The sequence below is a fragment of the Ischnura elegans genome, chromosome 5, assembly GCF_921293095.1.
Source record: "Ischnura elegans chromosome 5, ioIscEleg1.1, whole genome shotgun sequence".
Taxonomy (NCBI): Eukaryota; Metazoa; Arthropoda; class Insecta; order Odonata; family Coenagrionidae; genus Ischnura; species Ischnura elegans.
This window is the reverse complement of record NC_060250.1, coordinates 63,181,412-63,196,226: the sequence shown is the minus strand read 5'-3', so window position 1 is coordinate 63,196,226 and position 14,815 is coordinate 63,181,412. Positions and strand designations below refer to the sequence as shown.

Here is a 14,815-nt window from a genome sequence, read left to right as displayed (position 1 = left end):
CTTTCGTGCACTTTTGATGCGTCCATGGGGATCGTGGTGAACGAATGTATCATTTCTTTTTTCCTTTTCCTTTTTCATAATGGACCCGTTTACTATAGGTAGTGATATTAAATTTTCCACAGTTCATGTGAAACATTTTTTTCCTTTATTCCACGCCCTATCATATCCGTTTGTTATTCTCGTAGTAATTGGATCGCTTGAACGCCTTCCTTTTATTTCTGTTGACGGATCACCAATTGATACCCACCGCTCACTACTGTTATCATGTTTGTTTCTCCTCTACTGAACTTCTTTCCTCCGGACCCCTATCTTACTCCAATGCGTCAAGCTGCTTGTAATGCATTACGTAACACGTTTGTTGATAATTTTTATACCTTGAATTTTAAGCCTTTTTCTTGCATTTATAGACGTATCATAGACTGATTGCAAAAATGACAGGTCCAACCATATTTTCCGGCCTGTATTTCAAATCTTCATGTTAACATTCTTATTATGAATTGTGATTATGTTTTTGACGCACTGGCTACTTTATATATTCCACTATTCATAAACATTAATTTTCTGGCGATCGGCTCAAAGTTATAGTTGTTTGGTATAACTTTGATACCAAATGCCTACATGAAAATTTTATCTCCGGCGACGAAATGTGGCTAGAAATGGCATTTGCCATGTTTTTTTGGCTGGAATCGGTAAATTTACACATTTCCTTATCATCTGTTCCTAGGATCAATTTTTATCATAGCTTTTTTAGGTATATGTTTTTAAATAATTTTATAAAACATGCTCGACTTCTTGGCCAAATTTGTCATGCTTTTAATTATTGAGAGGTGATAATTGTTCGCAGATAATTTATTTAAAGAAAAAGATTTATTTTATTAAAATTCAAGTAGTTTAATTACCCAAATTCTTTTTGGTATGATAAACAACCATTCCCGAGAAAGGACAAAACTTTCAATATTCTGTTGTTGAATTCATAAATAGTCACCATGAATTATCTAAGAAATAAATTTTTAGCCAAAGTTTAAATGACTAAGGAAAATTATTCACTATTTCCTATGCAAAAAAAGATTAAAAAAGGGAATTTCGTTGCTACTAGACAGTGTTTTTTATTCGCTGGTATCCTGCATCATGCGCCAGTAGCTTTCATGGCGACAACCTGTTCCAATTGTTTTCCTTGTGGTCTAGTGCCCACTCATTGCCCGCAGCTAGGATGCTTTTAATGGAGACAACATCTGTGGATGCTAGTGTAGTTGATCAAGGATTTCAAAGCCTGAAGGGTCTCTTCGTTTGTTACTGAGCAATGATCGAGGTATTATTTTTTCATGGGACATCACGGTTACATTGTCAAGCCCTCATCAACATCACTCCAACTAAGTTACTGTTATTCTCTCCGGCATAGAGTTCCTAATCGCCTATATTCTTGGGAATAATTCGAAAAATTCTTAAAAAAGGAAAATATCACCTGATCCTGAAATCGAATATGACACTTTTAGGCCAACACCTAAATCTGGTACCGAAATTCCTAGGTGCTGGTAATTTTCCGGTATTCGTGGAAGGTTATCTGAATGTTCGTGCTAATACATCATTGGTGGTAAAACAAAGGATAATGAGGCTTCTGTGAACCTGCTACCTAAGGTTTAATCTCATACTCATTTACAGGAACACTCTTTTTAGTTGTAGGATCGCAAAAGTGGCTTAACAGACGGTAATGACTATTAATTAGCGCGCTGAGGCAAAAGTCTTTATTTTGTTTTCTCATTCAAGTGAACCGCTAACCATTGCAAATGGTTTTATCGCGGAAATATTTGAAGGATCACAAATTCCTTTATATATTCGAAGGGCAAGAAAGAAAATACGTTATTTATAATCCATATGAAACTTAAAAAAACTGATTACTGATACAAAAGCGGATTGTAGAATATGAAAAAGAAGGATAGAAATAAGAAGAAAAAGTTAAATAACCTATAACAATTATTATATTTGACCGGAGGTAAAAAAAGTTTCCAGGCAATGGAGTGCTTCAAATCACAAATAATACTAATATGTGAAAATTTTCCCAACCGACAGCGTTTATATTTGTACCTTAATTCGAAATTTGGAATTATGAAACGTAAATGAAATGCATCTATGTTTCATAATTAAATTTAATATATATGTAACATATTCCTGAATCCTTGACATTTTTTGAAGAAGAATCTGAACTGTAACAAAATGTAGTAGAATTATAAATATTTTAATGAAGAATATAATCATGCAAGAAAGACAGCATTTTTTATTTTCCTCTCTTAGGTCTTGTGCAACTATTCTCTTAAAGTATTTGATGTAGAAATAATCCAGCTAAATTTAGCAATAGCAATTTGAAATTCTTTAAAAATTGATTTTTTTTAACTAGCAAATAACAATGTATTTCAACAATGGTTAACCGAATAACAGCTAAATATTAAGCGTAATTGCCATTAAAATGAAAATTATCACAGTTATTGTGATAAAGGCATTATTTTTTAGGGTCATGAATATGGACTGAGGTGATTTAAGAATTAATTTTTTCCGAATTTATTTTGCAAAATCATGTAGAAGAATTTATTTATGCTTCATTATCAAACTCATAAATATTTTTACACCTTTTATCTCTAATTTATGAAATTAATGGTGATAATTGAATCTAATAATTTTACTCTGCAAGTAATCTAGCTAAAATAGCTCTTTTAGCAAGAAAAATTAAATAAGTGTTTAAGGCAGTGCGTCAAAGGCTTTTTTATTCTTCACAGTAGATTTAATAAAGTTTAATTTACTCCAGCAAAAAAGTAAATGGATAAAGCTCTTTTTATTCCCCCTCCTCTGAAAAGCTTTCCTGCTTTATGAAGTTCCTCAATGGATTGCGTATATTTTTCGGCTCCAAAGTTGATGCTTCGATTGACAAATAAGATTTTCAACCGTAATGCGATTAGAACGGAAGGCCTGATTATGAAAAATATCAATTTTATTCATTTTTTCTTCATGAAAATTCGGTTACTTCCTTCCGTTTATTATTTTTTACTCTCGGGGTAGGTAGCCATAAATCCGAGGCAGCCAATGTGTGGGCCTTAACGCGTGATATTTTGCGTAGGGTATTTCATCCTCGTATTCCTCTCCACGCTCTTAAGCTTAGGCGTTCCCTTCGAATTTTTAGTATTTTCAACGCTCTGAAAACAATTTATAGGCTTTGCTGCGAGGATCTGAATATAGTATGATGGGATTCAACCTGACTCTATAACTCACTTTTTCCATACGGTTGGACTTTCGGCTATTCTTGTAGTCTCTTATTTATTATCCTTCTCAGTTTTTCTTCTTTCTTCTCTCATAGTCTATTTTTCATATTTCTAGGCGTTCTCCTTCACTAAGTACTCTTTACTTTACTTTCCTCTTGGCAGTCTCCATAACCATCTATTGCAGTCTACATAACCAACTATTGCACTCTCAATATTGCACGTTTTTCTGGATTCTTTCGTCCTTACCTGAATAGTTCATGTTATTTTGGTGGGCAAATGCAGTTTCAAAGAAGTCCTTATGCAAAATAAGTATTGAAATTCCTCAAATAGTTGGTTTCTTGAAGAGTCTCATAAACATTTTTTTAACAAACATATCAAATTAAATATTCAATTGTTCAATTGAAAGAGGTTGTGAATGCAAGAATAAAGTTTTGGGAAATTAATATTTGTTCCGTCTATGAATACCAAATGAATATAAAACACGTAATAGATAGTGCTCCATGTGTCTCATCATCCATAGTAATATATTTTCAATAGTTGTGATTGAGGAACATAGGTTCCACAATAAACTTTTCATAGATGATATGCCAAAAGTTTCAGACATAGTTGAGAATTAATGTGTTACTTGCACTCTCTAGGCCTTGTAGTCGATTCTGTTCATAATTCGAGATTATTATTTCATAAAATGGGAATGGACAAACCTGGTCAACCTGTAATCACAAAAATGAAAATGGCATTCGACTTATGATATGCATAGCTCCGAGATGTATTTTTTTTCTGTTTCTGAAATTTGGTGAAGTAATTGGCTTAATTTGAATAAAAATCAGGTTTTGCGACTTTGAACTTTAAAAATCGTTATTCCAATAATTTAAAAGAGTAAAAATGTAGCTCAAGCAAGATAAAATGCATTAAATCCACTTTTGACCGATGGGTTATGGACATAATTTTGTGCTCCATGCATTGTGTTTTACTTATTCATAAACTAGTTTATTTCGATTTTTATCCAAGAAATAGGTTCTCATGGTGATGGTTTTCCGGGTTTACACCGCGTTGATACATGTTTTGCGGACGACAGTTTCGGGAGCTGGAACGCGCCCGAAACTGTCGTCCGCAAAACATGTATCAACGCGGTGTTAACCCGGAAAACCATCACCAAATAAATAACCGCGGAAGCCTCCGTAATAATAGGTTCTCATATAATTCGTTTTTGCTGGTTCAAACTACAAGCTTTTATGATGAAAAAATGGGGAAAAACAATATTTTAAATGCATATTCAGTGCAAGAAAATAGTTATCGGTTGTATTGGCTGTGTGTGCATTTTCCCTTCCTCAGTAGAGTTCAATGATCGGATTTCCGAAAAATTTTTAATGGATGGCTCTCGTAAATGTGACTTGGATGATATTATCTGAGTATTGAAGGTATAATTAATTCAATTCTTCATTTTCTCTCTACTTTTTACTTCAGATCTAGATCTTGATTGATTGCCTCTCAGTCCAATCCCTCATCAAAGGTGATTGCTTTCTCTTAGAGGTGATAGCTATTTTTTTATTTCTTCCGCACTATCAACTAGCACTTATACGTAAGGAGTCGTTATAATCCTTCGAAAGATTATTCTATGGGTCTCTAAAGAAATGTAATTACGTCTGACAGGTGTTTTTATTGAGATGGATTTCATAAATTGTCATACTTGGACTTTAGAAATATCAAAGAAATGGGTATTTTTCTGAAAGAAATCATTTCAACGTTACTCTGTCATGTAGTGATTGATTGTGGATTGAAAAAATGTCATCTTTACTCATCTGTTCAGCTTTGATGAATTTTATTAGGGAGACTAACAATTTTATAAATCAGCTAATATTCTTTGAATGGGACTACTCCATGCAAGTTATGCAGTTTACTTGTTCGATCTATTGCATTGTCATTTAGGGAAATTATGTTCTGTGGCCGTACACATAACCAATAACATCAATAACCAATCAATTAGCCCATTGGTCAAATGCAATAATTTTGTCATCGTTTCCATCTCATATACAGAAACCCTAAATAATGCATGTGGTTCCTCGTAGGAAAATGAAGTTACCATTGTCTGTAAAAATAATCATGCTAAACAGAAAGATTTTTTTGTGTATGTTAAAAACTTTTTAGCACCGGAAACTCGGAAGTTAGAAAAATGATTGGGGAAATTAAATGTTGGCCGAAAAGCTTTATGAATTATTCATATTCAAGAAATAATTATCCAGCAGCATCGCTTTAACGGATTCACCCACAAGTGAAAATGCATATCGCCCGTCCCGGCCGCGGTGAATGATTTTCACGCTTTGGAATTTTTGCTTTTACAAATAAGCTTTTTAAATGTGAAAATTATCACTGATAAAGTTACATTGAATGGTATCAAATCCATCGCACATGTTTTCATTGCTTCAGGGTAAGCTTTTCTAAAAGCTTATATTAATGAAAAATTGAAATCCTGAATAGCATCAATTACCAGTGATACCAAGTTAATGAAGAGGGTTCTCAAAATTGAATGGAAATTGTAATTACCGATTTTGAGCAATACCCACAATATTAGGCAGAAAATGATCTCTCAGATTTCATTTTTCACCTGATCTCACGTTTACTCACATCACAAATTGCAGGCACTATTTTTAATTTTTTTGTAATTAAGCATGCTTTTTAAGGAATTAAAAATGATTTCAATAATGAATTCATTGCATATGCAGCTACTAATTTTATTTCTATTTCTCGTAAGCTATTGTTTTAATCACGCATTAATTATCATATAATTTATGGAATAGACGTATGAATATGTTTACTGAACCATTTCTTCTAATAATCAGTTTAGGCCGAAAAAAGCCATCTCCAACCTGACTATGATTACGGAGAAAGATAAAGTTCAGAGTAGACGGAAGGAATACATATTGAGGATCTGTGCGGCAGTTGGAACCGGCCTGAGAAACTGAGGCTGGAGGAGGATATTTTAGTAAAGGAGGACAATCCCGGACTTCTTAGACACAGAATTCGAGAGTCCTTTGGGATATGAAAGCTAGGGAAGTAGTAAGCTAGGTGCAATCCCGTGTGACCTTCTGGAGAATTTAGGGAAGGATTGGAGGAGGAGGTTCTTCGAATTAGTACGTGGGATCCATGAGGAAGAGGAGTCTTAGGGAATGATACGTGAAGACAATTCTAATTCTGCTATCTAAACAGGAGAAAGCCGTAGAATGCGGAGACTCTATCCTAATATCACATGCGGCTAAAGTAGTAGGAATTACGAAACCCTATACCTCCTGCACGACCAGTATTATTGCGTGGAGTCAGTAGCGGATCTATGGGGGTGGGGGGTGCATTGGGTCGGAACAAGCACTAGATAAAATAGAAGGGTTTGTGGGTTACCACTTTGTACAAAAGCATTTAGTTATATTTTCCTAAGAATTTAGTTGCGTATTTGCCTACTTGAAAGAATTGAAATACAAATTAGCTCCAAATTTAGGGCATATTTTACACGTTTTTGGTACGTTACAATCCAGTGGTAGATCCAAAGAGGGGCTGGAGGGAGGTACGGCCTACCCTTGGGTATTCAAATTACATTAGATAGGATCGTAATCTTAGCCCCCTTCCCCTTGTCTCTATCATGGATCCGCCACCGAAGTATTACTTGTTCAATATTTAATAAAGACCTCGTAATTTTCAGAATACACGAAGAAGACCCTGCTTAACATATTCCGGAGGCCAAATAATGCGGAAAAATACTTCTAGTCGAGGGAGAGTGATTCATACTTTCACTAATTATGGATAATTTTTGGGCATTGATGACTGTTTGCGACGTAGAGTTTCCGAACCCACAATTTAGGGCCTTATGTATTTTAGATAGCACTGGCATCGATCCTGTGGGGCACGTGGGGGACGCATCCAATATTTGATGCGCAGGGTGTATCATTCACAGAATTAAATGAGAGTATTCTACATTTACATATAACCCCGCCAGCCGCCTAAAAGGCGTATGGCAGGGGGTACTAGGTCACCAGCCGGTTACAAATAAAAAGAAAGTGCTCTAAGGAAATTACGACTAGTATATATTGAAACCCTTTACGATTTGGGGGAAAAACGAAGTTCCATATCTATCCATTTGGCAAAATATCTCTTTTGATTTACCGCTTCTGTCAGCCCTGAAAATATAGGGGGGCTCTAATATTATGTTCTCCGTGTCGCTCTTAAAGATATCCATTCTCAATTGTTCAATCAATCTAAGCCTAGCGCGCAGCCTCCGAGTCGCCAGCGGCTCCCAGTCTAATTCGCTCAACATCTGGGTAACGCTCACTGTACGCCCGCAGCGGTTTTTGACGAACCGCGCAGCCTTCCTTTGTATTTTGTTCAGTTCGCGGATTAAGCCCTTCTGCACCGGTTCCCATACGCTCGCTGCAGATTCAAGGTGCGAGTCGGACGAGTGCAAAATAGCACCTTTCTTTTACTTTCTCATCCGAAAATCTTCCCACAGTACGCTGGACGATTCCTAATTTCTTCAGGGCTATGCCGCGAATATTTCTTATATGTGTTCCCCACGATAGGTTCGAGGTTATCGTAAATCCTATTATGAATCTTTGCCTCGGGCGTGACCTCATGGACTCAACATTATGAAATATAAAAACTTTATAATTTACATAAATTCAGTACTGTACGACCAAGGTTTAAACGTGGTCTGTCATCATTTGGATGATGACCTGCCTCGTCGCCAGCGCATGTGCCATGTCACAAGGTGATGACGTTTCTCGCGAAAACCTTAGTCAAACAGTGTTAACTTTATATGAAATTAACTTTTTACATTTCATCGGGTTATTGTGAATTAGCGTAATTTTGTTTTAAAGTACCTCTTAGGGAACCATTTTACTCGGACCTAATACCATTTTTACATTCAACCAAAACAGTAGTTAAGCTCTATAGCCTTGAAACAGTTTTTTTGCGTAGTTGTGTGGTGTCAATGTCAGATGAATTAGAGAAAGAGGAATGCAGGCACACGCATTTGGCAGATGAATTACGGAAACTATACAGGACGGGTGAAGTTATTGTGACCCGGTATTGATGCTGCTGACATCAAACGAAATGGTCAAAATTGAAGTTGGAAAATCGAGTTTGGATCGAAACTGCAAGATCATGGTTCGATCTCGATTTCCTCAATCTTTGAATAATAAAGCTCGATTTCGATTTTAATGAAATCGATAATTCCATCTCAAGTCCGGTCGAGGGTAAGTGATTTAGCCTTTTAATAAGTTATAAATGTTGGGTATTGATTCCTAATTACCTCGCAGAGTTTCCAAATCCACAGTTGTGGGTCCAATGCATTTCAGGTGTAATAAGGTAACAGCCACATGTAGATGGCACATAAATTACCGCATGAAATGGGCGCGCGTGACTTTTTCACCGTTAGTTCCTAAGGTCAAATTCTGAATCAGACTTTCATGGGTCGGTATTAGACTTTGACGCTGCGGTCTCTGAGAAAAGTCGCCCGTGGTTCGAGACGTCTGAAAAATAATTCAGTCTACAAATCGAGTCACGTTTGGCCCATGCTGAACTGAATGCCTCGCCGCTGTTGCGGAATAATCTGATTATATGACGGATACGTTGAAGGAGCGGATCCTCTTTCGCGGAGAGGAGATGGCGAAACGAGTTTGATTGGAGGAGAAAAGCCCTGCGGTGAGGTGACTGAGAGTTTAAATTAAAATCGAGGCAAAAGCGACGTTTGTGATGGTGAAAATATCACGGGCGTACCGAAAATCTTTTGGGGGATGAACATTAAATCTTTCTGCGTCATACAAGTAACTGGGAGCGATGGCAGAGCCATGATACTTTTTAAGCTAAATAAATGCACCAAATAAAAACATTAATTTCCTGGAAAATAGGCCTTTAAGAATAAAATGCAAAATTTGAAATGAATGCTTGTGTCTTCAAATGTGAAATGCCTAAATATATTATATTATTTATCCATCCTCTATTCTCGTATTATTATTCTCCTATTATATCCTGTTCGCTAGTTTTTCTAATATAATTTGTCGTTATTTGTTTTCTATATCATGCTGCAATTTGCTGCATCGTATGTATGTACATGTGTGGGACCCTCTGGCAAGCCATGTGGCTTAGAGGTACCGTGTATGCGTAACGCAATAAATGGGTATAGTTATGAATAATCCAACGTTTTGGTATATATTGATAACTTCATCTGGGATTTTTTGCTGTGAATGTGATATCTCATATTTAAAACAAATCATATCCAGTGTAAAAAAGGCCCTGATTAAGGTGTATAAATTAGCCGTTACCCAAAAGGTTTGGATTTTGCTACTCGAGCTACATACTTTCATTAGTGACTATTCATATCCATTAGTGAATAGCGTCCGATTTATCGGAGGAGCGTACTTAATTTTTTATTGGGCTCCAGTTGGCTTGTGCAACATTTTCATACTATATTAAGTTCAAATGGATGTCTGTCTTCACCACCCTGATAATTTTTGGTTGACTCCTTGAATTTATCGACTTGAGAAGCATTTATGTGAGAAAGAATTAAAAGAATTTTCAGTCACCCGCACGGGTAAGTAAATTATTTTGTAATAGTATTTTGCTCAATATGTTGATAATTTTTATCTAATTTTTCTTCTTAAGGTTGATCTTTTATTTTCCATATTATCAAGTTTTTCTGTACTATTTTTAATCTGTAATCAACACTGAAAACTGATCGTCCGATGTATCGTACTGTATTATTTAAACTATTGATTGTAAAACTTTAAAAATAGCAGAGATAAGTGAAAATAAACCTTATTAGCCAGAAAAATTACTTTCTAAATGAATATTTTAACAAAATAACTTTACGCACTAATGGGTTAATCAACACTAACCCTCAATTGGTCGCACTTCAAAACTTACGTAACTGGTCGCGTCGGGTCATTGTGATCCGAGTTGAGTTTATTGCGATTAAAAAAAATATTTCACTATATATGTGCCGTTTTTCTACTCACTGAGTAAGTAGTTTGAATAATGTTTCTACATTTTTATTGTTAAATTTGTAGTTAGATACACAATAAACATTAAATAAACTATGGCCGATGTGTAGAAAACGATATCAATATTTATGCAGGGGACATATATAGAAACATGGATTTTATAAAAAGAGGGAAATGTATTGAGCTTTACAACATTTGAAGAAATAAGTCTGCTATATAAAACAGACTGATATAAGACTAAAACAGAAAAAGTCTATGGTCAAGGGCGGAAAAAATCTGATACGTTCACGGTCGCGTAGGGTCAAAGCATCGGTAGCAGCGGAACAAAGCAATACTTTGAAAATCCAAATTTACTCAGCGGTATAATTATAAATAATAATAGACAAAAAATTACAGTTTCGAACTGCGTTATTTTGTTTAAAAAGTTATCTAAGAAAGTCCAGTCGGGTAAATATGACGTGATTCGACCGAGTATGGGTTAAAAACTTCGGTTAAGAAATTGAAAAAAAAACAATGAAAACTAATTAGATCCTAAGATTCAAGCGCAACGGAGTTGAGTTTTTCATATTTAAATAAATAATTGCATTTACCTTGATTATTTATTTATTACGACCTAGGTTTCAATGATACTATACCTTAAGATAAAAATGGTACACATTGAATAAATTGAATGCACTTCACACCAATTGAACTTCGAAGATGATATAGTAATACTTATATTATCGCTTAGTGCGCTTTCATCAAGATTTTATCCTCTGTGTCGGACATTTCTTGCACAACAAAAAACATTGTGTATATACTGTTGTGCCAGAAATGCCCCGCTTTTTATATCGGCTTATCCACCACTCCCCTTTGCATCCGAATGAACGGGCATCGCTCTTCATGCAATAGCGTTTCTTCTGTTTCTGCTTCCCTTCCAGTCGCCGTTCATGCTTCCTCCCACAAAGCTATGTTTGACCAATGCTATAAAGTGGGAATATTAGCCTCCCTCCCCCCATCTACCACCCCCCTAGAGCTGAAGGACTTGGAACAGGCATGCATATGGGCTTTCCGTGCGTTTTCTGGTCCAGGAATCAACCGCGCCCATTAGAAAGAACAACCAATCCCCGTCCACCGTTTTTCCTCCCTCCATCTTAGCCCTCTCCCTTGCACCCTTCCTTATGCCCTTTCCTCACTTTCCCTCCTCTTCTCACTTGAGAAAGATGGGCTGCGTCCCATCGAAAATTTGTAAAAACAACCTTTCCCCGTAAGTTCCTCACTTTTATTTTATTTTTCGTTTTTCTGTCAATTTCTAAGTTTTTTTGTGTGCCCACCCTAGGGCAAGAAGAAGTTCCTTTACATTATTTATAATGCTCGTGTGAGTTTATTTCAAACGTGTGTATATATATATATATATATATATATATATATATATATAATATATATATATATATATATATATAAAATCTTGATGAAAGCGCACTAAGCGAAAATATAATAATGCTAAAGAAATGAAAGTTAGATTGCGTTTGAAGTGATCTAACGAAAAATATCATTAATGATTGCAGTCATTGAAACCAATCATGCTAGACTGAATAATGCGCTGCAACTTTTGGGAATCTAGATATAATTATGGTTTGCGAAGTGGCTCTTGAATCGAAATTCCCGTGGTTCCATTCCCTGTCTAGGGGAAGAATTTTCATGGCCCTGCATGTAAACTGATTTATTATGAATATGTTGTTTGTACAAACTAGTACTGTTTGTATACATTTTCTGCACAGTGAAGACAAGAGGGCTATAACTTTCGTAAAAAGTCATTTTGAAAAGCAGACTGTCAGAAAATCGTTTAATATATTCATTTTTTTGTTTTATTCATGTAAGTCTGACTGTTTAATTTGTGTCTCTACATGACAAAGTTGAAAAATAATCCTCAATACTCTGATTTTATCCATAGTGCTTCAAACACCTATACAAACATGTGCGTTTCTGATATTGTGTATACTAACTTAGCCACTAAGTTTTGGCCACTGATTATTACCAAGTAAAAAGAACAAGAAAAATAAGTATTAAGTCATTGACGATGGCTAGGTCTACTATGTGCAATGTTTTGGAAAATATTGAGGCCAAACATGTCCAAAATAAAAGTGGCTCTGTGTAATCACAAATAAAGAAATAAACTGATTCGTTTGTTCCCGTCTACTCATGCTTATCAAATTACTGTTAGCGAGAATTTCCCATACGATGAATGAGTAAATGGAGTTAATTTTCTCTTTGCTCTACCTCTCAATGCGAGTTGGAACACAATGAATGGTATGCTTTGTCTTGATTAAGAATCTATCTCAGTGACCGTCGATATTTACTCTCTGGATGCTCTGTGGGAAACGAGGCCTGTGTTTTGCGGGTTCTAAGGGGTGATGAAGTGCGGGAGCTTGGCGTAGAATTGAATGGGAGGCCTTAACCTTACGCGGATGAAGGATGTAAATTTGATCAAACAGTGGAGTCATTCATCATGGAATCCAATCTTTCAATTCAAGTGGGTACTTGTTCATTCTATTCTTTTATTCCTCACGTCATGGAAGTGGGTTGATAAGGCTTTTGCATATTGATTTTGGGCTCGGTGTTGCACTGAAATACGTCAAACACTCCCTGTTGAAGCTCCAGTAGTGTTAATTATTTTGGACCTATTACAAAGAGAGCCAAGAGTTACGCCTCCATTATGATGCAGAAAACATTTTAGATTGCTTGAGTAAATGTTAATATGATTTATTTGGTTGATTCTTGTATAAATTTTCATATCTCTCTTTGATTCACGTATCTAGGGTGGAAAACTGAAATTGTGAAAATTGTCTTCAGTCGTTTTAGGATTCAATTCTTTAACACTAAAAGGATCAGATCCGCCATTATGACAGCGAAACTCTACTTACTTAATAATGTTGGTTAGAATTTAGGATTTTTTCGGTCGTCTATATTTTTTCTGGTTTATATTTATTTTTATGGGGCATACTTAGTTAAAAATATAATTATTTTCCATAGAAACGGAGTTAAACACCTGTCTACCTTAAAATACCAACACCCTTTTGGGATTCCATGATTTGCTGAGGTTGAAGCCCGCGTCTCTATTCATTTAATTATTGGCGATTCTTATTTCAATGGCGTCTTTTGTAAGGATCCCAAAATCCCCTTGTCTTGCAGAGGAATTTAAATTCATTGAACTTGATGGTATGACAGTATTTTATGCAGTGGTCGAACTTGATGGTTGCACACAATCATACCATCAAGCTCAACGAAACTAAAATCCTCTGCAAGGCAAAGAGATATCAGAACCATCTTACAAAACAGGCCATTGAAATAAGAATCGCAAATAATGAAATGAATAGAGACGCGGGTTTCAACCTCAGAAAAATATGGAATCCCATGATCAAAAGAATGAGTAAGCTAAGAGGAGGGACACCTAAAACTGACCAATCACAGACGACTTGACCGAACTGTGTATTTAAGCCCGGAACTAACCAGGTCCATCATTCGCTCTGAAGACGATGGCAGATAATTCCATTGAAACGTTGGCAGCAATGTCCATCCTTACCCGGCTGATTTCCCGGGAAGACTTCATTAGCAAGATACGCCGGGAAAGCACCAAATCCTTCATACCAACACACGTAAAAAATACGGGTTGCGCGTTTCTTTTTTATTTGTATTGGTAACGCGTGTTCTATTCAGGAAATAACTACACTACATTACATCTGGACATGTTGATATGTTCATTAGCACTCTTTCTTACATTCTGAATGGAAAAGCAGCTTATCTACCGTACCGAGTGGCGTGCGGCAGTTCAGGGCAGAAACAGGAGCGGCGTCATCGGTGTTCATTTTAAATTTTTTATGCTGAAATTATTTGTAAAAAAAATGCTCAGCTTATTTCAACATAAAGTGAAAGGTTTTAAATGAATTTACCAATTAATTTAAGTATGAACGCAGAAATATATTAAATAATTATTACTCGTCAAAATGACGTGTGCTAGTGCTGAAGTAGCCATACAACCTCGGTCCTGCTAGTGTTAAACGGATGATAAGGTAATATAAACGAGTTTCAGTTGTGTAGGGTCAGACAGCTATAATTCAGTTATTATAATTGTAATTATCATGTAAGAAATTTACTCTGAATGCGTCTCCGGTATTTAAAAATGTAGGACAGCCAAACCAACAGGTGACGATAAGAATGATTCGCGTTCTAGAGGATTGTCGTCTAGATATAATGCTATGTTTAGCCCTTTGGAAATCCTTTGGAAGCAAATTTGGTTTAAGGTCGAACCAAGATGATAGAGGTCTATTTATGACCCCATTTGATTCATTTTGAGGTTTAACTGATTAATTACAATTTTTTGTCCGTTTGCAATGTTCACCCTTGAAACTAGAGTTGTAGATGAAATTTCCCATATGCTAGTAATTTATCATCTTATCAAGAGGGTTGCGTGTTGAAATTTCTTCCTAACCGAAGTATCGTCATGAAAAAATTCTTATGGTGGAGAAAGGTCCCAGTCATTCTTCTTCTTTCGTGAACGCGCGAAAAAGAAACATCTCTTGACAAATTTCTGCGCAACTTGTAGAA

At 35.9% G+C, this 14,815-nt stretch overlaps 1 protein-coding gene across 2 annotated transcripts in view; it reads left to right on the top strand.

The window, feature by feature from the left end:
• The window catches only part of LOC124158978 (diuretic hormone receptor-like), a 326,846-nt gene that overhangs the window by 244,071 nt on the left and 67,960 nt on the right, over positions 1–14,815 (top strand). The gene's annotated exons all lie outside the window — the stretch shown is intronic.